Below are 24,274 nucleotides of genomic sequence, written 5' to 3'. Positions count from 1 at the left end.
AAATTTCAACTCGAGCTTGGACAAATGTTTCCCAAATAGGCTATATGCTTCACAAATTTGAAGGCAGCGTCATACTTTTCTTTTCAAGCAAATTGGACAAGAAAGTGAAGTATCGAGAGCTTCCAGACAGGTTTGCTATATCTTCCTTCCACAATAGCAGCTTTTTAACGAATGCTGCAAGTTTATCTGAAATGTCATTTTTATTCGGCCCTTGCATAGAAATGTTCAGTTTGCCGAAGATATCACACAAGTAAAGTAAGCCAATTTTAATAAGAAATTGTTCTGAGCTAAACAATCTGCAAGTGGATTATTTTCTTGCTGCAAAAAAGCCTGAAGTCCATCCACCAATTCGTAGAAGCGTTCAAAAAATTTTCTAAGCGAAAGCCACTTGGATGAAAATTAAAAGAGCAAACTTCGATGCGCTGCATTCATTTCTCCACAAAGTTTTTTGAAAACTCTTGACTTCAGTGGGCGTGTTTTAATGAAGTTAACAACTTTGATGACAACTGAAACTACTAATCAAAGGATTAACCTCATCTTTATAAGATAAACTGAATTCAGCTACGAAACGAAACTCTTCTGCGACGCCCTTGGAAAATTGAAACGACGCACCAGGGCGTCGCGACGCACAGTTTGAGAACTACTGGCTTAGGCTACCGTTGTACTTTGTAGTATTGATTACGTTTTCTAAGTATTTGTTTCCTTGTTCAAGGTTACTTCTGGTAGTATAATACAGTATTCTATTTCGTTTTTTTTATTATGTTGTTATGTAATTTATCATGAAAGGTGAAAAATGCACTAACTGCGCTTCCAACACCATTATTATTGTTATGATGACCAATGTCTACTGACATATGTAGGCTATTTGTGACTTTGATGCAAAGTTGCAGTCCAGAAGTTTTTCTCAATTCTGGATCATATACATGCGAACTACTTTTCTGGTTACACTTAGCTTGAAAATTTTATGATGCAGGAATCTGTGTTTCAACAAATATTTTTTTTCCTAAAGCTAAGCTTCCGATCACAATAGGCTTAGTGTTTGACTTCCTTTTATTTTTCCGAGGACTTTTAAACAAATCTTACTCAATTTCAATCGGAAACACTGTTCTCCCTGATGTAGTCCACATTTGGCATATCCTCATCAAAAGTGTCATCCCAATGTCGGCTGCATTTGCAATTTTTGGGACTTCCTTGTCACTTCACTGCAGTATTCTCTTGAATCTCTTCATTATTCGCTTTGGAAAGGTTTGGCTGGGTGACGGGCTTCCATAGAAAAAAGTAAATATTTCCTTTTATTTCCACATTTTAAAAATCAAACGCCTCTTTAATCTCTAGTGTGCTCATACGCAATACAGTGCTAAAACAAAAAGTAAGTGCTACGGTGCTAAAACAAACAAAATCGTTATCTTCCAAATATTTTTTTATAAAATTTTTATACGCACTTCGTGGAGTCAGGGGGTAAACTCTAGAACAATACTTCTTCAGTGTTCTAAGCACTGCTCTCCATCCAGCGACACCTATTTGATGAAATAATTCCCCGGCAAAACACCTCAACAATCGGAAAATTTCACTATGTCAATCTCGCAAAGCGGCCCTGCGTCAAAAGCCTCTCCAAATTAGGGCTACCATCAGGGGCGGATTCACCTATGGCGCTAGGGCGCCGCGGCGCTTTCTAAAATTCCAATTTATTTTTTTATGTCTGAATGCAAATTTTCTTTTTATGCTATACTTTAACTTGTAAATTTCCATTTTACTAACGTAAAACAATGCGTGATGTTTAGTCTCGGCAAGTAGACCTACTAACCGCTAATAACCGCTGATAACGGTACAAGAGCAAAAGACAATGGACATTATATAAAATACTAATACAGTAGAATTCGCCTATAATGACTTTGGCTATAGTGACACTTCGCATATTAGTGACACCTGTTGCAAAGTCCCGTTTGCATACGCAACAGTTGAGTAGAATTCGGCTATAGTGACACTTCGGTTATGGTGACACTTTTTCCGCGGTCCCTTCGGGTGTCACTATAATAGGCGAATTCTACTGTAACCAATAAAGAAACTTTTTTTAATTCAAGTTTTAATAATATTGGTCACAACGGTAAACCATAATCTCTTCTTGGGAAAATTGTAACATATAAATTTCCTGGATCCGTTCGTCTGTATGCAATGACGAACGAAACACTCTTCTGAAAACTTCTATTCAAGAATTGCATTTCTGTAAAAATAGCCCCAATAGGCTGTCGAAGAATGAGATAAACACCGTACCCACTAAAACTTGTCACTACAATACAAATTACTGAGTTAAAGACGAAAATTTCGTCTAGTTGTAAGCACAAACAAAACCGTTTTAATATGCGACCAACTTTTCAAGCAACAATTTTACAAACGAGAGAACAGATTACGATATTTCAAACTCACGTAACCATCTTCTGTGACGTAACAATGATAAGCATTATGAAGCTATTCATCAAACACCTGTTAAATTTGGCTTACACCATATCTCGTAATTCAAGATTTAATGATTATGTAATGTTTCACAGGTATGACAAAGGTGATGCAATCTTTGCTTATTTCTAGCAACAGTCCATGACGTAAGACGTCAGGTTCAGTAGACAACAGTTCTATGTGACGTTTGATTTGAAGATTGTCCATAACAAATGGTAGCAATCCAGATTTTATGGCAGTTTAGGCAGAGAGATAGGATGGAATGCAATATATCAACCTTTTGGACAGTAAAGCTGGATCTGGTCTTGAACACATCTCTGCTAAATTTATTACGTTTTTTGCTCAATTACATCATTGCCAGTTCACAATATTTTGTTTTGCTGATAGGGCATAGGCCCGATTTCGCTTATTCTACACAATAGAAATAGTAGACTCTTATTGCTGCAAGCGCTTTGTTCATATTTGAATTATTTTTTTTGTTCGCAATAATTTAACTGCAGAGATGTAGCCTACGTAAGTACGTATACGCCGCAAATTCTACGCCGTAGACTTGCGGCGTAGACTTTTTGTTTACGCTAACGCTTGCGGCCACATTTTTTTGGATAGTTGTCGCTTGAGGCTACGCTGTAAAGTTTTCGCGGTTTTTTAGCGCATAGTGTCAACGCATACTTTTCAATGTCTTAGCTGTTGTTTGCATTTTTTTTATCAAACTTTCTAAATTTTGAATAAGTTGAAAGAATGTTTTCAATGGGCAAAGACGTATTGAAACCAAAACGCAGCAAAATGTCATATGAACACTTTCAGGTGCCTGTGTTTCTTCGTGGAAATTCAAAATAAAACTTGTTTGTTTCGAGTGGTTTATACCGTGTGAATGTTTGGCACCTAGCAAACAAAATAGGTTTACGCTAGTGTATGCGCTGACGCTGTCAACTTTTTTTTACAAGTTACGTTGACGCATACGGCGTATGGTTTTTCGAACGTTTGCGTTTACGCTGACGGCGTCAATATTTTTTGTATGCGCGTACATCACTGCTTAACTGAGCAGAGTACCACTCACTTGTAATAAGTAGGCTACACCTATAGGCCTCGCACTGTTTGAATGCTTTTTATAATGCATTTTTTGGGGCTATGCACCAATGAGCTTCAGGCACTCTAGGTTGGTGATTTATTGAAATGGATTTTGGTAGTTACTATTTTTCATTCACTTGGAGCAATCACTGTTGTATAGCCTAAAGTTTTAGTGGAAAATACCTAAATTATCATTTCACGTTTGTTATTGCTTTTAATTGCCACGAGCGGCATTATGGCATTGCCTCAACTTTAAGCAAATTGTCCCTTGTGGTGTTGATTTGTGATGTGGGAATGACTGATAGCCTACCTGACTTAGATAGGCAACTTTATTGATAAAAACGCAAAAAAAATTTCCAAAGCCATTTGCGGCGAGGTTGTTCCATACTTTTTGGCGCCCCCTAAAATCTTGCCCTAAATCTGCCACTGGCTACCATACGTCCTCTTTTAGGAGGATTTGTCCTCTTTTTTGAAGAAAAATAAATTGTCCTCCGAGGACACCCAAAAATGCTCAAATGTCCTCTTTTCTACATTTTCAATTTTCTTGCTCATATTTTCAACAGGATTTCATTGTTGTGTGGCTTTTTTCCCAATTTCCAACCATTTCTGTACCAATACAACATTCTGAGAGAGAGAGAGAAACCTTTTATTTTGTCTGCTGCGAAAAATAGTATACGGTACAAATATAAACCGGTACAAATATATTCAACAACAGACAGGAAGCAGCGAAAGACTATATTAGTCATCGAGTCAGCTGCTTCCCTTGTTTTTAATGGGACAAATGTAAAGCATCGGCATTATAAAGCATAAGTTCCGCAAAAATGTAAACAAAAAAGTGGATTCCTGTGGTTTCATTGTAACATCAAAAAATATCATGCCCTACAAACGTAACTTAGTAGACTATGAGAAAAAAAACACCTATGCATAAACAACAACTGTTAACTGCTAGCATAAAGGACGAAGCAAAAACACTAAAAGTAGGCCTATCTTTATAAATTCATACTTTAATCTATGATGCAGCCACAATGGTACAAGAAAAGAAACAGCCTTTTTTTAGTTGAGTCTGTCCTTAGTATCTCATTAACAGCTGCATACAACTTCAATTATATTTCGTGCAAGTAATTTTATGATTTCGTTAAAGTTGATCCTTTTTTTCTGAAAAAAGTTAAGGCATGGGTACCTGCAGATACTGCCTGATTTGTCACAATTTTATGACATTATCACATCACATTTTCATTTTGTAACACAAATCTAACAAATCGGCTTCCGAGAAACAAACCAACTTGTCTGTGTTTTGCTGTAACTTTTGCTGCATACGTCTATAATTATCCAAAAGGATGTAAAAAAATTCTTTATACGTAACATTCTACTTGTATTTTACTCGCTGGCGAAACATGTCCTCTTTTTAGAGGAAGAAAATATGGTAGGGATACTACAAGTAGCCTATGCGAAACTACCAGGGATAACCTATCAAGGCTTTGTCAGTTCGAGAATAAAAATTTAAAACCAAACCAATGATACGACAACATATTTCACTCATTGCAGAACGTTTCTTATTTAGCCTATGTTAGGCCTACCATATTTTCATCCCCTAAAAAGAGGACATGTTTCGCCAGCGATTAAACACAAGTAAAATGTTACGTATGAAGAGTTTTTTACATCCTTTTGGATAATTATAGACGTAGGAATGCAGCAAAAGTTAGAGCAAAAAAACAGACAAGTTTGTTTGTTTCTCGGAAGCCGATTTGTTTGATTTGTGTGACAAAATGAAAATGTGATGTGATAATGTCATAAAAATGTGACAAATCAGACAGTAGGTCTGCAGGTAGTCATGCCTTAACTTTTTTTAGAAAAAAAGGATCAACTTTGACGAAATCATATTATTACTTGCACGAGATATAATTGAAGTTGTATAGGCTACAGCTGTTGAGATGCTAAGGACAGACTCAACCAAAAGGCTGTTTCTTTTCTTGTACCATTGTGGCTGCATCATAGATTAAAATGATTCTACATTTGCACTCACATAAGTTGTAAGTAGGCTATACATGCCACGATTTATTTTGAAATAGGCTGAATGTCATGCATAGTGCACTTTGGATTATTTTTCGATTTGCTTCATTTGACAAATTAGCCAAACCATTAAGTTGGTAATCAACAACGTTTACAAGCGTTGAATCAATACAAAATAGATCACAGTAAAAAAATAGTTTATTGTAAAAGTGTGGTATGATTACCTCGGCTTAAGGGAGCCGTTTTGATTATTAGGGGGCATTCTGGTTTAACCCATCTACCGCCCAGCACTTGTCGGTTTGTTGTCGTCAGTCGAATCCAGGGCTCACCACGTGGAGGTTGACAACTTGAGCCCATTTGAGCAAGGTTGACACCTACTGCTTATCTGCCAACTTTGGCTGGCATTGGTCCTGCTCATGTCCGTAGCGTAGGGAAGAAGCCTCTCACAAACTGGCTTTGCATGCAAGACTCGATCCTCAACACCTTCTCCACAGTCACTCCTAAAGAAATGGACTAGTCAGACCTCAACGCCTATCATCAAGGCGCCCATTCCATCGATATGCTACACAGCTTGTGGATAAGAACTTCAGCTGCATGGAGACATGGGCCCAGGAATGGAACGAGCTGCCACATATCCCTCCCCAGTTTTCAGTTATAGCAGCGCTCTCCATCCCTCCTGGAGCAGACCTCTTAAGAAAGGCATGGGTCACACTGAACAGGATCAGATGTGACGTTGGCTGCACTGGAGCTAATCTGTTTAGGTGGGGGTTGCATAATACGCCGATATGTGTCTGCGGAGCGGTAGAACAAACAATGCAACACATACTCCACGAATGTTCCATCTTACGGCCCCCAAGTGGAATCATTGGTATTCGACAACTGGACCCAACTACCGTATCTTGGCTGCACGGGGAGGCATTGCCAATCTAAGCTACTACAAGTCAAATGAGAGAGACCGCCCAGCATAACGATTTCGTCAAAGAGCTCGTATCTTCGTGGTAGTATTTCCTACCTCATACCTGGTGGAAAAGGGATTCATCTGTGTTGGGTGTCCGGTAATTTCATCGCAGTAATTTCATCGTGGTAATATCATCGTAGTAATTTCATCGCATGGTAATTACATCGCAGTATATCACATTGTCAAGTAATTACATCGCAGTATGAGAGCTGCGTAGACTACCAGCTGCGGGGCGACGGGAGCACCGCCGGCGGGGCCGCGCCCTGAAAGGGCCGGCTCCGGCAAGAGCACGGTCGTCGGGACCCGAAAGATGGTAAACTACGCCTGGGCAGGCCGAAGCCGGAAGAAACTCTGGTGGAGGGCCGTAGCGATTCTGACGTGCAAATCGATCGTCCGTAGGGGCGAAAGACTAATCGAACCGTCTAGTAGCTGGTTCCCTCCGAAGTTAGAGTTAGGGTAGACGTTGACGATTAAATTACTGACGATGTGGTGTCTTGCGATGTAATTACAATGCGATGACAATGTATGCGATGTAATTACCATGTGATGAAATTACCGCGATGAGATTACAGTGAATCGTTGTTCTGCTACATACCAAACAGCAAAACCCACTTGACATATCCATAAGAGGTGATCTTCGAATGTTTCTCACTGGCTTTAGACACTGACTACCAGTAGGGCTATAGGCTACTGTTTTCATGCTCGCAAATATATATTTGCAACCCTTACAGCCTATTTCTTCCTAAAAGAGAGATCATCAAAAGGTCCTTAATCCAATAAAATTCTATTTGAATAAGGACCTTCTGATGATCCCGATCCCCCTTTTGGGGTAAAACAGGTTGTAAGGGTTTTAGAGCCTGGTAACTAGCCTATATTAGATGTAATTCGCTCTGCTTGGCATTGCGTACTTTTGGTAGTATTAATAGTATTTATTGTTTTATATTCGCTTTTCGTAATTAATCGTTTCGTTGGGGAGCGGTAAAATTCTGCCAGTTCATGAAGGGGGCGTTGGGCAAAAAAGGTTGAGAAACACTGACCTAGAATGTCAAAGTTGGTGACTTTATAAACTGTTCATTTAATATGAACACGTTTATAAATTTGTTCCTCAATACAGTATGATAACATCGGCTAGCCTAAAACTAACAACACCTAGAATGTCAAAGTTGGTGATTTTATAAACTGTAGCCTATTAAAATGCGTCAACTTTTAAGTCTTTGTGAGTAAACTGGTATTTGTTGGCTGCTTAATCGAGTGATGAGCCCCAGTACCGAGATGCGATAATCGAAAGGAGGCCGGTTCGACACCGCTCAAGAGCATGCGGCTGAGTGTTTGGCCGAACATTCAATGACATCCTGAAGGTGGACACAAAATGGCTTTCATGCCTTCCCGTCCATTTAATCTATAGCTTCAACCACCAGGCGTGGGATAAGCGCGGATGTAACAAATGTGATGTCATATCGGCTTTCTTGGAATGTGACGTCAATGGGTTTAATGTATTTTTTATTCATTCTTTACGCGAAAAAAGCATGCAAACATAACACAAAGAAACGAGTAAAAAAGCTTTCAAACGTTTTAACACACTGTCGTAGCCTATTAATATTATTTCTTATTTCGGCCTTACTTCTTTACTTAAAGATTTAAGAGCATAACTTATAGCGAAACAAGGGCAATATACCAATCTTACTGATGTATGGAGACGTCAAGGACAGAAAAGTCCAACAAATAAATGTGTAAAGTCTAGCGAAAATGGGATTATATATCTTAGGCAGTATCGTAAACACTGATAGGATAGTGCTGTACAACGTTGCCTTATACATTTGAAAAGCAGCTTTAGAAATGATTGAAGAGACAAACAGTCTCATGAAGAGTAGACTCAATACCTTGAAGCCACTAAAAAGTTGTAAGTAGAAATATGTAAGTTTTTAAGCTAACACACAATACTTTGGTAGCCTGCTGACATGACAACAATATGCAAAGACATAACGTGAAATATCAAAGCTGACTAAAACCGCCTGATACACAAACAGGAACATTTTCTTTTCATTTCAAATGTAAAGTTAATAGATGTACCATAATAGTAACCAGGGAGAAAATACACAGAGTCACGTCACTATTGCATAGCACAGCGCCAATTTAAATACGGTCAAGCATAACAACTATAACACAGTAGCCTACTTTGCATCACAGCCGGATTTATCAGTTAGCAGGCATGACAACTATAACACAGTAGCCTACTTTGCATCACAGCCGGATTTATCAGTTGGCAGGTACGTACATGGCTTTATGCTCACGTGTTTCTTCAAATTTGCAATATAAATTTTGCAGCAATAAAATTATGATAATTTTATAAAATTGGATACTGAAACATTTCAATAGTTAGCAATGCATTGCTTGCTGCAGTTTATGTCGTCTTTTATACGAACATGAACATACGAACCCATGAAATCACACAAGCATTTAACGCAACCAAAATAAGGCAGTTCCAAAAAAAATTCTGGAATGAGATGTGCAAACGTTTAGCAATGAGTATACAAATATACCAAATTCCAGAAATTTGGTATATTTTTTAGGCGTTTGGTAAGTGAATTTTGCGTTTGGTATATTGTTCTTATTTGGTATTACTATCTGAATTCTTGACAGCCTGTTCCACTTAAAGGAGGATCATCAGAAGGTCCTGAAAAACATGCAAAAGCAATAAATCGGTAATTCCAGAAAAGATATTAAATATTATAAGGAATTTCTGATGATCTTCCTTTAGGTGAAACAGGCTGTTAAGGATTCAGATAGTAATAACCATATTTGATTTAATTCGCTCTGCTTTGCTTTTTTGCTTAGCATTGAGCACTTTTTGTAGTATTAATAGTTTTCATTGTTCTTATTTGGTATATTTTTTATGTGTTTGGTATGCAAATTTTATGTTTGGTATATTGCACTAAGTTTGATACAATTTTGGTATATTTTTAAAACTAATAAGTACAGACACTGATGTTGCAAGCAGATATCTCATCGACTGACATTTCATCCTCAAAGCATTTCGACGTGTGCATTTTTACACTTTGGAGTAAAAGGCAAAAAAAACAATTTTCTTTTTCTTTTTTGAATTTTGTTAATGCTTTTACTTTGAGCATATCTGTAATTATAGTAGTAAAATAGTAGCAGATAGCCCTAAGTGCATAGGCTTCCAAAATGCAAAAAAGAGAATTTCTCAAAATGTCACTTACGACTTTTTGTTTTCGACCGGCGATTTATGTTTATGCATTCAATTTTACGATGACAGAATAAAAGGCATTAAATTTTTGGGCCTTATTCCTGTCATTTCTACAAGTGGAGAATCACGTTTTGATGCATTACAAACTTGTTCAAATGATTACGAACTGTTTTTGTCGGATTGCATTGGATTGGGTTGCGATGGGGCTTCCAATATGGTCGGAACACATAATTCTGTTTGGTCAAGGCTCAAATCAAAATCTCCAAATTGTGTTCTATTTAAGTGCATATGTCAAAGTTTTGCACTGTGTGTGGAAAAAGCATTTGAAACCATGCCAACTTGGAGATTTTACTGGCTGAAATTCCAGCTTGATTTAGGAGTTTGCTGCAAAAAGAAGAATATAAAACTATAGAATATATATATATTCTATAGAATAGAATATATATTCAATAACATGTCTGGTAAAATGAGGAAAATGAATCAAATTGTTGTGATGCTAGCGCAAATCTTCCCTTCTTGATGCTGTCCAATACCAGATGGCTGGTTCATGGTGAGGTGCTGTAAAGGCTTTTGACAAATTGGGATAGTTTAAAAGCTTATTTTTCTACAATTGCATTTCATCAAACTGCTCCATACAAACTTTATGCACCAATTTTTTTTTTTTTTTACATCAGATTGATGCATCGATGATTTGTACGCTTGGCGGAAACAATTATATAGCCTACTCATTAGGGTGGTCCTTATTTTTCAATTTTGGAAAGTTCAATGCCTGACCCTGCTAAAATGTGTTACTGGGCACAAAAACACTGTGTGTGAAATATTTTTAAAAAATAGTGATGTTTAGAGGTTGCCCAAGACCAATGAAAAATCACCATACACCACCCCAATAGACGGAATGTTGTTCGGTTCATCATATTTAATTTACACCATTATTTTTCACGATTTCGTGAATCTGGGGTGGTAAAAGGATAGACCCTCGGCCCCAGACGCTCACACGACGACGACCATTATTATTCATAAATGAATTTCTAACAATGCTTTCTTATTTTCTAAACAGACTGTTAAGCTAAGTAGAAAATAATGGCAAGTTTGTCTAAAAGTCGAAAAAAGATGTACCTTCTAGATCAGTGGTTCTCAACCGGGGGTTCGTGAAGCGATTTGAAGGGGTGCATGAAAGTTTCCGAGTTTTCAGCATGATTAATAAATTGCGAAATTTAAAAATTGTTTCTGCTTTGTTTCTGTATTAGCCTACAGTGATTCTCCAATTTTAAGTTGCAACGCACTGGTGCGTCGTTTGAAAATGCAGAGGACATTGCACAAAGGTTTGGTTTCTTAACTAAAAAATATCATATCAATGACTTAAACCTTTCAATAAGGCAATGTTGGTTATCTCCAACTTAATTCTTTTGAAACAGCGGATTGTTGTTCAATGTTTAACTTAACATATAGCTGATAACATGCCAACATATAGTTCATATGTCATAACATAGTTTCGTCAATCTCATCAATCGTCAAGTGTGTTGCGCCATATCGCATGGGTGAACTTATTGAAGCCGCTGAGCGAGATGTAGGTTTACAAAAAGTCAAAAACTATTGGAAGAATGGATGGCCTCGTGTGCAGAATCTACGTAAAAGCCTGGATTCTTGCTCCACTTGCCGTTAAAGCTCCCAACAGTGACCTGTGTGTTTTGAAGAGCTTAGTTGATTATAAGTGCATAAATAAAGGCATTTTAATGGTGATGGCTAAGAAGATGGTTGCCCATTTATGGTATTCATCGGAAGAGTTAGTGGGTCTTTCCCTGTTTGATGATGACATTCCAACAGATATGAAAGATGAGATGGTGCAAGCAATGCCCAGCAATGAAGGAGAAGGCCTGGTAAAACGGGTTACATTAGTATTGGGTAACCTTGAAGGAAAAATGTTATCATCATTCTTCACAACTAACGCAATGTAACACATGGTCACTCTTCAAGAAACTGAACATTCCAGACTCCTTCAACATCCAGCAAGAGAGTGGGAGAAAGATGATAATTTTCAAACCGCTAAAGCAACTGTTAAGTCTCTGGCTGTTACAAACGAACATGCTGAAAAAGGAGTTGCTCTTGTGCAAGATTTCTCTGGACGTTTGACAAAAGATGAAGAACAATTACAATTCTTCCTGCAAGTTGTTTCTGATCACCGCAAGAAATATCCACAAACCCTCCAAAAGACCTTAATGCAACAATGATTGGTTGGTCACCATGACACTCTTGGTTGGCACATTGAATATACTGTCTAACTAAAGACATGGACAATTGACATTGTACAGTATAATATCCTAAATTAAGGGTATTAGAAATATAGAATATCGGTATATAACTATATATATTATTTGCTGTGTGATCAGTATGATTTCTAGACTTAACAAAAACCTGTTGAACGCTGTAGGCTATAGTCAATCAATAAGTATTTTGTATTACACTGAGATGGTTGATGCTCTTCTGATGAAAATCTATGACGCTAGGACTTTAAAGCATTAATTTATTAATGGTCCTTCGCCAAGCAGTTAGCTTGACCCCCTCACAGTAAACAAAGAGATGGTAAAGTTCAAAATGTTGAATCAGAACAGGTCATGTGACTAGCCAGGCATACTCATTTTCCAGAATTTGCTACTTGCTTGCTTGCTACATCATTAGCACAGATAGCATGGACTGATGACTGCTATACAATCATGGAATGATGTAAAAAAACACTTGTGCTCTATTTCTTTGACATCTAGTATATGCACATTTTTCGCTATAAATTCCAAATTTCAACGGCTCTGGGCTACCTCTACATATATGTATATTTTTTTCATATTTTACACAGAGTGTTTTTAAGCCGATGAGAACATTTTGGCATGGTCAGACCTGAAACTTTTACAAAAAAAAATTTACCCTCAAATAAGGACCACCCTACTACTCAGTACTCATGCCATGCGTGTTTTAACGTTTTATCGTTCAGCCACTATTCCGTGGTTGTCATTATAATCCTATTCTGTTGTCTATATTATGTTAGTAGATTTACATTCTATGTTAGTAGATTTTCCTGTGCCCGATTTCACATCTCACACCAGTGTTTTGGAGAAAAAAAATTAGAATATTCTAACCAACATTTTTATGTTTGCTGAAAAAGTATGGACTGCAGCACAATTACTTGACATGCTTGATGATGATGACTATTCCAGTTGCAATGAAGATGATGATTATTCAATAAATGATCCTGATTATCAGCCACATTCTCCACAAAAAATATCTCTTTATGCAAGGGGAATCGAGTCAAAGATGATTAATGAAACTATACCTGTGGCAGCAATTCGAGTCTCGGGATATCAGAAGTGAAACACCCTGACTTGGAAGATATCGGAGGTGATAAAGTGAGCAAACAGCAAATTGATGTTGATTGCTTATCAATGGCTGATGATGACCCTCAAATACCTTGTAGCAGTGCTGAAGTGGAAATCTTTGTAAGAATCTACGGAATGGTGAAGAAGTTCACTTGATCCAAGATGGAAAACGAATGTTTAAGCAAGATACGAATTCTCCTTTGAAGGTACCAGTACTGTTCATTTTCAAGCTATCGGTATAGATCAAGGTCGATTTTTCATTACCAAAGTCTACCAAAATGCAGCTTGGGAAATTTTGGATGAAGGCGTTCATTCTGATGGGTCTGCTACTATTCGGTGAGTCCGATTCGGTGAGTTCCTAACCTCTAACCCTAACCCCAAACCCTAAAACGGCAATGATAGTTAGGCTACGGTACCCGATAATTTAAAAAAAAAATTAAAAAAATCCCCCGTTAAGGGATTGGACTCACCGAATCGGACTCACCGAAACGGGCCATTCCGCATTCTGATGGTGCTGCCACTTTATGGAATTAAAAAAGTATTGAGAAACAAGAAGTAGCCTAGAGGACAATCATAAACTTCATGGAAAAAATCCAATACCATTAGAAAACAGAAAAACAAAAAGAAACGATGGGCAACGGCAGCAAAGAAGCGAAAAGTCAACAGTACACATACAAAAGTGCAAAAACTGGTTAAGTAAAAACTCGACCAGCTCGTCCAGTTAAAGAAGGTTGCAAACAATCCTGCAAGCGAAAGTGCCACAGCAAAGTAAGCGAAGATGAAAGAAAATTAATCAACAGAAAATATTGGCAAATGGGTAACGTTAGCTCACAGGCTATGTTTCCTATTAATTTTGTTCGGACAGCCGCTGTCAAAAGCAAAAACGAAGAAGCAAAGTAACAATACCGGCGCTCAAGAGGAATCCCGACTATCTCAGTCATTTCAATATTATTTGGAAATTTCAAATGGACATCAAGTTGAAGTAAGCAAAACCTCTTTTAGCTACACTGGATACCTATTACCTATTTCAGAAAAGAGAATTCGGACTGCTCTTAACAAAAACAATGTGGGTGCCGTGGAAGGTCATTTTCGAGGAGCTTCTGATTGTTCCAGCCATAACAAACTCGAAAAAGAAAGAGAAGAAGCTGTTTGGGAGCACATACAAGCATTTACCACTGGGAGTCTCATTGTGTGAAAGCTGAAACTGATTTCTGCTACCTGCCATCCAATTTAAACCTGCAAAAATGCACAACATGTATGTGCAATGGTGCCGCTCCAGCACTCCTCCCAAACAAGGATAAAGTTATGAGTTTTACCAGAAGACGTTTAATACCAAATTCAAACTCAAATTTCATGTCCCAAAGAAAGACCAATGCGACGCCTGTGAAGCTTTCAAAAACACCCCTTTCAAGCTGAAAACAAATGATTTAATAAGACTTCATGATGTTCATATCGAGGAAAAAAATAAAGCAAGATTACTCAAGCAACAGATGAAAGAGTCCAAATACAATCCAACCACAACAACTGCCGCAGCATTGGACTACCAAAAGACTCTTTTATCTCCATGCGGTGATGTGTCCTCATTTTATTACTCAATGAGGTTGAAAGCTTTTATTTTTACACTGACACAGCATGCAACAGGAGCCCATACTTGTTATGTGTACACCAAAGAAGACGCAAAAAAAAGAATCTTGTGAAGTGGCATCCTTCCTTATTCATTACTTGCAGGAGTTGAAGAAACAAAACATTACATCTGTGCATTTTTTCTGTGACCGACGCTTTGGTCAAAATTGTAATTTTGTTTTTATTACTTTGTCCTATACTCTTCAGGAGTTGAACTTTAAAGAAATTGGACTAATTTTTTTGGTGACAAGGCACAGCCAAAATGAAAATGACTGTGCACATCACACAACACGCTCGTAAAGACATTTGTAGAACCAAAGCGTTCAAACAGCTTGAAACAAAAGAAAATGTTAGGAAATAGAGATTGGAAACCAAACAATGACACTAGAATTTGTTCTAAGCATTTTCCAGATAAGAAGCCAACAAAAAAACATTCTGATCCTACCATTGCTATGGGTCATCATCAAATATCTACAAAAACTAGAAAATCTCCTGCAAAGCGTGTTGTTTTAGTGCCAAAAACAAAACCTGCAAAAAATATTCAACCATTATCAAACATACCTATACTTACTCTTTCACAAAATTCTGATGTGGAGAACTGCAAGCGATGAAAAATACAAGATTCAAAGATTGTGAATTTAAGGTTATTAAAACAATTATCTCAACGAAGGTTTGGCTGCGCAGTGCGCAAGTTTGTTCAATGATGATGATGTGAAATCATATACAGGATTTCACATCTACAAATGCATGGTGTGCGGTGTTGAACCTTTTGAAGAGTAAAAGTAAAGGCACTAGTTACTACTGGCATGGGCCAAAGCGCTATAGCACAACCTCTACAGAAATGTTTTCAGAAGCACATGTTGCAATTCGTTTGCTTTGTGTTGAAGATGAAGTTTTAATGACATTCATGTAGCTTAGGCTTGGTCTTGTACAACACGACTTGGCCCGAAGATTTTGTATATCGCCCACTACAGTATCAAAAATTTTAACAACTTTAATAAAATTTATATCAGCAAATATGTCATCATTAATTTGCAATCCACCATAAGAGACCGCAGCCGCTGCATTGCCACATAGCTTTTTGGTGTACCGGTACCCTTATTACAAAGTTCGGTATATCATGGATGGAGCAGAAGTTTCTGTCGAGACCCCGAAAAATCTGTCTTCAGAGTGCATGCTGGAGTGAGTGCAAGCACCACTGCACTACCAAATACCTTGTAAGTATATATCCAAACGGTCTATTCAATTTTGTTTCGAATGGCTGGGGTGGCCTTGTCGCAGACAAGCACTTGACTCTAAGGTTCATGCACCTACTCGAGCCTGGTGAGTTAATATTGGCTGATCGAGGATTTCCCATACGAGAGGATGCACTAATAAAACATAAACTTCCAATTACGTTGGTTTGTCTAGCGGATGACATAGTTAAAAAATGAGCTGCAGTATGCAATTTAATACCTTGTTTATGGCAAGTAGTGATGTTGTTTGTTCTGAATGTAAGCATTATGCTTACGTTACAAATGCCAAGCGCAAGCTTTCCTTCGTTCAAGAAGAAATGAAAAAAAGAGTTGCTATTGCACTTGGTGTTCCTGAAGCTGATGATGAAGAAGAGTGTAACTTCGACATGGTATTCAAAGAAAAGCCAATGAGTTTGACATATTAATGGGAAAGAAAGAAAAAAATACACAAAGAAGGAACTACTCGCTCAGAAAAAATACAGCTGCTAACTTTCACTCCGTATTCATGGCCTCGAGATAAAATAGCTGATTATTTTCAAGTTCATGTTTATATGGTCAGAGCAGCTAAATCAGTGGTTAAAATCTATGGTATTTGCAACATGCCGCAACTAAGAAAAGGTAAAAATTTAAGTGAACATGTCAGAAAGGTTGTTAAAGATTTTTTTTGCGATAACGAAAATGCAAGGATCATGCTTGGTGCTCATGACAATGAGTAAGTGAGTAAAGTGTAGCCCCAACGTACATAAACTAAAAAGGTTGATTTTGTGTACACTCAAAAAACTCTATTAATTGTTTAAACAGAGATATACAGATGTTCAAACTGGGTTTTTGAGCTTTGCCAGTGCCACATTAAGACCATAATGGTGTGTGCTTGCCGGATCATCTGGAACACATTCAGTTTGCGTATGCAGTTATAGTCAAGTGGGGTAAAAAAAAATAGTGGGGTTATTGGGGTAAAAAAAAACACTTACCATCTCACATCTAAATTGAGTAGATATTCACTCAACTTTTTTAGTGTCTGTTTAAGTGGTCTTTGGAGATTACTTTGAGGGGTAGAGGAAAAAGATTGGATTTGACAAAGAAGAGCTATGTTAAATAGAGTAAATATGGCCAGCGAAGGGTGCAAAAAAAGGTTCGGAGGAGTTTATGAAAGGTTTTTGCTAAATTTTAGTGATAGGTAGTATGAATGTTTTAATGTTATATTGTGAGTACTATGTTGTGAGGCTACTAGATGCAACAAAGACTGGGGCCTCCAAATGTTTGTGTAAATTATTATTGAGGTGTTTTTTTTTACCCCAATAAAATTCGTTGATTTGGGGTAAAAAAAAACAGTGCATTTCATGGAATGTTTTGGCTTTGTATTGGTGTTATGTCAACTGCCAAGCAGTATGTCACCAAAAAATACAAAAACAAACTTCTGGATGCATCAGTGCCAATGTATGCATGTGTTATGCACAATCAATTGATGTTTTCTGGAGTTGGGGGTCCGAGGTTAAGGTTAGTGTTGCGGGTTAGTCGATCAATAGCGCAGATTGAGAGTACAGAGTGATCCATTGATTGATAGTGCACAACACATACAATCATACATACACAAACTGTTGTTTTATTTCCTGTCTGTTGTTTTTTAGTTGTATGTTCATTCACAAACTGCTGGTTGACTTTTTAGGATTCACGATCCGCGAAATTTAATCGCCCACTTGCATGTTCAAACCAGAGCTGCAGATAAAATTCAGGATGGCGTGCATAAGTATATAAGTATATACTAGACACAATTTTTTGTCTTGCTGCTGTTTTTATTACAGTAATGAGACTTTGCGATTTCACAATGTGTATTTTAATAAAAAGTGCATACAAAAATTGTGGGCAAAATCGTCCATGACCCTTCCGGTCAGTTCCAAGTATGGGTTCAGCATCTCTCACAGTCCTTGATTTATGAGTTACACAAAGCTTCTTTCCTCTGGTAGAGAATCATTTACATTACATATGAAATCAATAGCAAAACATATGAAATCAATATTATAATAACAAAGAAGAAGAAGCTGCTATACTAACAGGTGTTTTTTTTTACCCCACGAAAAATTTTTTTACCCCAAAGCTGGGGTAAAAAAAAATTCAGGTATTTTGGGCATAATTTCCAAACCAGATAATGGATTTAAAAAATTTCATTGGGGGATGATAGACATACATGGTCTGCATATTGTGACCAACTTTAGTGGTCATACTTGATAAGCTAAAAAATCTAGGACAACCTTTCTGAAAAAAAATTTTTTTTACCCCACTTGACTATATGCACCATCCATCAAAATATTGTTTCAATCCTGAATGCTACCAAAATTGAAGAGAAATATCATGATCTACTGGCAATGATGGTGTGAGATCTAGGCAGTACAGATTGCATGCTGCAACGATGTGAAAGTTGTCTTGGTGATAGTGTAGTATTGTCATGAATTTCCTGGAAAACAAGTTTGATGATTTAAATGAAAATATTACTTTTAATCAATGGGTAACAGTAGCCCGAACAGAAATGATCCAACAAACACTGTCAGTCACTGAGTATCTCAACCTGCTTGTAGCCAAACTTCACAAGCTTCTACCTCATTCGTTTATTGCAAAGCAGCAGTCAATATATCTTAAAAACAGAAAAGACACACTGGAAAACGGAGATGTTCTATGCTTAATGGATTTCAGCGAAAATTATTTATTTCATGTCCAGGTCGAGGCGCAAGGCTACCGCTGGACGCACAACAACTGCACTGCATCCAGTGGTATGCTACTATAGGGAAATGGAAGAACTGTCTCATGTGAGCTTGTGATTTTTGTCTGAAGATTTAAGTCATGATGTTTGTATGGTGTATCAAATCCAAAATCAAACAATCGCTTAATTAAAACAGAAGTTTGAGCACATAAAAAGACTAGCATATTTCACAGATGGTTGTGCTGCTAAGTACAAAAACAGCAAAACTTCCTCAACTTGTGTTATCACAAAGAAGATTTTGATGTTGATGCAACATGGTCTTTCTTTGCCAGCAGCCACGGGAAGTCCGTGTGTGATGGTATTGGTGGGACAGTAAAGCGTTCCATAGCGCTAGAAAGCCTCAGAAGACCGTACAAAACCAAATTCTAAATGTGAAAGATATGTTATCACACTGCAAGATATCAATGCCGGGTATTCATTTTCAAGAATTAGATGAACAGTGCTTGGCAACAACAAGAGAGATGCTTCAGTCAAGGTTTAAACAGGCAAATACAATAAAAGGCACAAGAAGTTTCCATCACTTTAAACCCTTGTCAAAATCGGTTATTGCCACAAAGTAATGATGAACACTTCACATAGATTGCTGATTTTTTGTAAACCAAACCTTGAAAGAAAGATTATCAAGCAGTGTGGAATTGTGGATATGTAGTGGCTGTTTATGATGGAGAGTGGTATGTGGGGGTGGTAGCTGAAGTGGATCGGTACAATGCAGAGAGATTTCTTGCATCCAAAAAGATCCAGCTACGTCATTTCATTTCCCAAAACAGCAAGACACTTGTTGGGTTCCAGTGAATCATATTTTATGTCCGATTGAGACACCAAAAGTTACAACAGCACGAGGTCAATATCAGCTATCATCTGCAACTGTTAAAAAAATGTCATTGGTTTGGCAAGCATTTTTGGAGAAAAACATGTAGAGGAAAGAATTAGCAAAAACAGTAATTGCAACCCTCATTTCACGTTTACATTATCTGGTATGTTGTATTACTTTTACCTTCATATTATTCATGAATTTTATCTCACTTGTGTGTGTTTGAGAATTTAAGTACTAAAGCATCAAATTTTCATTAGCAATGGGATGGACAGGGTCGTTCGTTAGAAGTTTTGTTTGAGCTGATGCTATACAGCTGCTACTATAGTATACATCAGGGACGGGCAACATACGGCCCGCCCGGCCCGCGACGGGATTTTGAGCGGCCCGCAGACAGTTTCCGGTCTTTACATAATGTGGCCCGCGGCCACTCTACCGCAATCCTCCACTACTTGCTTACTACGTCAAATAATAGTGACTGTTGGTTATTTTTTAGTTCTTTGATTATTTATTTTCGGTTTTTAGTCAAGTGACAAGCATGTTATGTTCCGTCATTAACGGGCCTTCCATCCCTTTTCTTTGTCTCTTGTAAGAACCTCCTTCAGTCTCAAGCTGGAAAAATAGATCAAAGTGAAATTTGGCTGATTAGTGTAATAATTGCACGGGGAACGTATACAAATAATAGTGATTGTTGGTTATTCTCTGGTTCTTTGTGTTTTTAGTTTCTTTGTTTTCAGTTAGAATTAGATTTTGAATGTAGCCTACAATAAATATTTTCCTATGGATTTTGCCAAGAAACGTAAAGTTGAAAAGGAGTGTCGCGAATTTAACAAATATGCTCAAGCGCTTTTTCACACAAGTCGGCAAGAAAGCAGTAGGCTACCATAGATGTTTCAATGAAAGTGACAACTTTGATCGACTACAGATGTCCCATTGACTTCAGAAGCTACATTACGTTAATTGTTAATAAATTCATTAAAGACTGTTTTTGGTCTTTATGCTTTAAACTTAAAGTTTACATTACATTAAATAGAATTCATTCTTTGTCTAGGTGGATAAATACACGCTTAATGTAGCAATTCATGAATCCGGCCCGCCGCCTGGAGAAGTTGCCCGCCCCTGGTATACATAGTAGCAGAAATTTGAAAAGAAGCATGGCAATTGCTGCGATACTTTCAATGACCATAAAAATGCAAAAGTTTCTGGAAGGAAAGTGATTTTATTAGATTTGGCTAAGCAACTCAACACCACTTTGCAAGAGAACATTAAACCAGGGTATAAACTTTGTCCTCGTTGTCAAACTCGCATCATCAAATTTGCAGATCCACAAAATTCATCAAGTGCTGGTGAAACAACTGATAGTGAGACTAGGGAACTAGTAAAGAATGTGTCGTTTACAGAAAAAGCAAAAGACAACGTCAACACATCTCTTGCAGCAATTGGGGAATCACCAATTAACTTGCACAGTGTAGCAAAGCATCAGCGGGTACCATGCCAAAAGTGGCAACTAAATCTCTAGCAACTTCTTTTGCTGAGGCTGCTTCAGTGGATGCAATTGATATTATTCCAAATGATGAAAATACAACCACTCAACTGAATGAAATGGAATGCTCTCAGCAAGACCACTCAACAGTCAACACTGTTAACAGAACTCAAAGTGAAATTTGACGATCCCAATACTTCGAATGCTGAGAGAGTGCAATTACTTACTCTAGTCTAAAACCTGCATCATGGTCAAACAAAACAACAATGGAATACTTTAATTGCTCTAAATAGTTATTAAACAAAGCAAGTCAAATTAGAAAAAAAGGAATTTTAGCCTTGCCTGTTCATAAGACAAGAGACGGAATATCAGAAGACATAAAAGCAAAAGTTCTAAAAGTCTATATAAAGAGACGGCGTTGCCCTTTTTTGTTTTGTTAATAATTTTCTCTTGACGTCACAACCACGTCTTCTTGTGACGTCACAAGCAATTGCTTCGATGGTTTCTCAGTTTATCGCTTACCAGCAACTAGGTGGCTATAAGCCTGTAAACTCAGATAAGAAGTAGCGAGCATAATATTTAGCAGTTGAAATAGTGTGTTATCAAGGCTACTATCCAAGGTTGGTAGTGAATTGCCGTTTCTAACTGTTTGTTGTGAAGAAAATCTAAATTAATCTAACTTTAATGTTAATTAATTGTGTCGGTTAAAAAACTACTTTAACCGCTAGCATTTGGATCTGTTCTGTGTGTTTAATACAATTATTAAAGTCACAGCAACTGAGTGCAAAGCACGTTGGCAGAATAATATCGACAGAAAGGATCATAAGTTGTGTCAAGAAATAGAAAAAACTGTGTTTTGATTTCTAAATTGAAACCTCAATGTCAATCTTCGGGTCTGACTGACACCCCAATAGAAGACTACAGTCTATGAAGATGATGAATATTTGAGAATGCTACCTGGTGAAAAGGATAAAATTAGTATTGGAAGAAGCATTTATCAACAAAACAGATTGCTTCTGTGCACTGCGAAAGAGCTGTATGCCGAGTTTAAACGAAAAGTTCCTAATGCTAAAATTGGTCTTTCTCGTTTTTCTGGATTGTGGTGTGTTGCACAAAGTGGTGTCTGGTGCTTCTGGCACTCATAGAGTTTGTGTTTGTAGCATACACCAGAATGCTGCACTATTAGCTGATGCATGTGGTATTTCATACAGGCAATTGATGGCAGCTACTGTGTGCGATCTAAACAGCAAGATTTGCATGGTGCAGCGATGCGAAAGTTGTTCTGGAGAAGATGCTTTGATTGAAATGCTAAAAAATTCTTTTGATGAAGAAATAGAAGTCATTCAGTTTCAACAATGGGAATCTACAGATCGCTCTCAGATTGTAACAATGTCATTACCAGTCAATCAATTCATTGAAAAAGTCGCAACAAAAATCAGCAATTTAACATCACATTTGTTTATTGCAAAGTGTCAAGCCAAATATCTCAAAAATCGAAAAAACACGATAGGAGAGAGTGAAGCATTCTTTAGATTTTGCTGAGAATTACCAATTTGTGATACAGGACGAGATTCAAAGTTTTGATTGGAGCAAAGAATATTGCACAATTTATCCTGCAGTCCTCTATTTTCAACAAAACCATCAACTTGCCGAAATGTATTTTTGCTTCTTATCAGATAATGTTGTTCATGACACTGCATTTGTTTGGAAGTTGCAACATGATCTTATGAAGTCAAACAAATTCTTCCACACATCAACTCCATTGAATATTTTTCTGACGGATGCACAAGACAGTACAAGAACTTCAAAAACTTTCCTAACTTAACTCATCCTCAATCTGATTTCGGCTTTAATGCTACATGGACATTTTTTGCTACCAGTCATGGCAAATCCCCCCGTGATGGGATCGGAGGTGTTGTGAAACGAAAACTAGCCCATGGATGTGTAACTTTAACAAGAGAAGCATCTAACCCCATTTTACCAAGTCGATCTGCCTTGGAATGTTGCAAGTAGGAGCTGAGTTCTATAACTTTTTTGATCTTGACAAAGCGCATGTTGATGATTCACGAAAATACCTCAGCAGTAAGCAACCGTTACCTGAAAGGAAGCACTGTAGTTGGCACTCGAAGTTTTCATCAATTTTATCCAATCAATGAGGGAGAGATTGCATACAAACGAATCTCCGAAAATGAATGTGCAGCAGGCACACACTCCTTCTTTAACCTATCTCCTTTGTATGGATTAGCAGATTTCCCCCTTATGAGTTACTAGGCCTGATGACGAAAAGTGGTGGGTTGGAATGGTAATTGAAGTTGACAAACAGAAAAATGACATGAAGATGCCACCCACTTCTGCACTTTTGAAACTAACTCCACCTTCTACATCCAATGGTAGAAGTTACACTTTTAGCTCGCAAGAACTGAACAAACTTGAAAAAATTTTAAACTAGACTGATGTGTAATTTGGTGTATTTTTTATTATTTGATGCTCAATAGTAGTCAGTCAATAATTTCTAAGCTGTATGGTATTATATTACACTTTTAACTTTTTTGATTATAGTGATTGAAACAAATCACTGTCAGATGACAGACACTGCAATTTGCTGTTTCAAAATTGCCAAAATTTTATGTCAATTGATCAAAGAAATTTGAACTTTGCCAAAATGGGCATCAGTTTTAAATTGCAATCCCTCTGAAAACACACATGAAACAACTAAAATAACTCATTATAAAGACATAACATGAACAGGTAAATAATTTCAGAAAAAAAATTGGGTTTGGTCATGGCTACATGGCCAAAGCACCCTCCAAAGTTATTCCACTAAAAACGTTGTTAATGTTTGTTTTCATCTATAAATGATATCTTTTCCCCAATTTTGACTGAAAATTCAGAATCCTTGCCCCTAAAAATGGTGTTTTGCATATTTTGGTTGTTTTTTTAGCTATGAATTACGAGATATTAGCAAAATTTGAATTTTGGGGGGCACGATGCCCACGTCATGCGGTGAATTTCAAACCCTCACAATTTCTAAACCATCTGGTCAATTTCAAAATTTTTTTTTTGTGTGCTCAGTTAATGATCGTGAACTTACTGCCAAAATATGAAACATTTCCAAAAGTATTGATTTTTTTCATGACCTGAAATATAATGGAATGACCCCTGTCAGCGAAAATAAAGGTTTCTGAAAAATATGCAAAACAACCATCGCACCAAAACTTCACGGACTGTCAATGCATGAAAAGTCAAAAGTACATTCAAGCAAAGTTGCAGCCTCATCATCGTGTAAAGATTTACAGCAGAATTTTTG

At 37.3% G+C, this 24,274-nt stretch overlaps 1 protein-coding gene across 1 annotated transcript in view; it reads right to left on the bottom strand.

Moving 5' to 3' along the window:
- Positions 1-7,979: 7,979 nt before the first annotated feature.
- LOC145786617 (uncharacterized) overlaps positions 7,980-24,274 on the bottom strand; it is a 40,690-nt gene continuing 24,395 nt past the window's right edge. Inside the window, exon 3 of the mRNA XM_082598345.1 lies at positions 7,980-9,161. The gene's annotated coding sequence lies outside the window, so the exon portion shown is untranslated. The remainder of the gene's footprint in view (positions 9,162-24,274) is intronic.

The sequence above is a fragment of the Aplidium turbinatum genome, chromosome 1 (assembly GCF_918807975.1).
Source record: "Aplidium turbinatum chromosome 1, kaAplTurb1.1, whole genome shotgun sequence".
In the NCBI taxonomy this organism is placed as follows: domain Eukaryota; kingdom Metazoa; phylum Chordata; class Ascidiacea; order Aplousobranchia; family Polyclinidae; genus Aplidium; species Aplidium turbinatum.
Note: the sequence above shows the minus strand (reverse complement) of the source record. Positions and strands in the feature narration are given on the sequence as shown.